A 1,202-nucleotide genomic window follows, 5' to 3' on the forward strand; every position below is an offset into this window, starting at 1 on the left:
AATTTTAGAGTTCGGATTCTAGAGTTAGGGTTAGTTTTAGGGTTAGGGTTAGGGTTACGGTTACGGTTAACAGTCTAGTTAGGGTTACGGTTACGGTTAGGGGATTAATACGATATACACCGTTACAGCGCTAACTGTTTTCAACTGAATAGACGTCAGTGATTAGTAGAAATTATCGAAATAAGACAATTTTTTACATGAAATAAATTCGAATACAAAAATTTTTTTCTGTTCTATAACACAAAATAGATAAGTATACGAAGTTTGAAAGTCTTTCGGTACCAAAAACACTACATAAAACATAAATGAAAACTGGTGCCCCCGTTTTAAAATAGATCCCATTTTTAGTCTTCTCGTTTCCGAGAACAGTCGAGTTTATTTCAGATATTATCATTTAAAAAATCATCTCTGGCCAAACGTTAGTGTTGCCTTGGCGGAGTTTTGCGCTCGAGTAAGTTTTGTTTTCTCTTTCATGTTTTAACTTGTTTCCCTCATTTCATTGCGGCCATGCTGGAGCATCGCTTTGATGGGTTTTAGTCAAACAAATCGACCCAAGGACTTAACATTTTTTTTTAATACCTAGTACTTATTCTATCGGTCTTTTTTTTCGAACCACTAGATTACGGGGGCGTAAACACACCAACACCGGTGGTCAAGCGGTTCTGGGTCACACACACAGACAGCAGCGCATGAAAAGAAAAGGTGACTTTTCCCGGTTAATCTTCGCTTCCGTTACCGCTTCGTATTCTTTTAGTGTCTCGCCGACCAGGTCAGTATGCCTGTGGCTCGACACTGTCACGGTGAGGTATATACAGTCTGTGTTCCTGCCTTTCAAGAGATTATGGCGAACAGTTTTATGGTCCTGCAATATTTGTGACAGACACTTTCGTCCAGTCAGAAAATCCTGTTGTATATCATTTAAGAGGTTGTTTTTTCACAAGGAACGTGTAGTGGAGTCACCAGAATGTAGTGTGTTTTTGTTGAGTGTCGGTGCGATAGGCATGTGTTTGCCTGAGAAATGACAAAGTGATAACTGGTTCAATTATAACATTTTTATTAGCTGGAGTTAATAAATACTAATTGCCACTACATTCAATTTTAACAACTTGCTTCGAGTTGCTAGAAATATGATGGAACCAGGATATGTTCGTGTGTGTGTGTGTGTGTTCGTTCTCTCATCTTGCTTGGCCGGCGAAAAATCT

The sequence above is a fragment of the Octopus bimaculoides genome, chromosome 24 (assembly GCF_001194135.2).
Source record: "Octopus bimaculoides isolate UCB-OBI-ISO-001 chromosome 24, ASM119413v2, whole genome shotgun sequence".
NCBI lineage: Eukaryota > Metazoa > Mollusca > Cephalopoda > Octopoda > Octopodidae > Octopus > Octopus bimaculoides.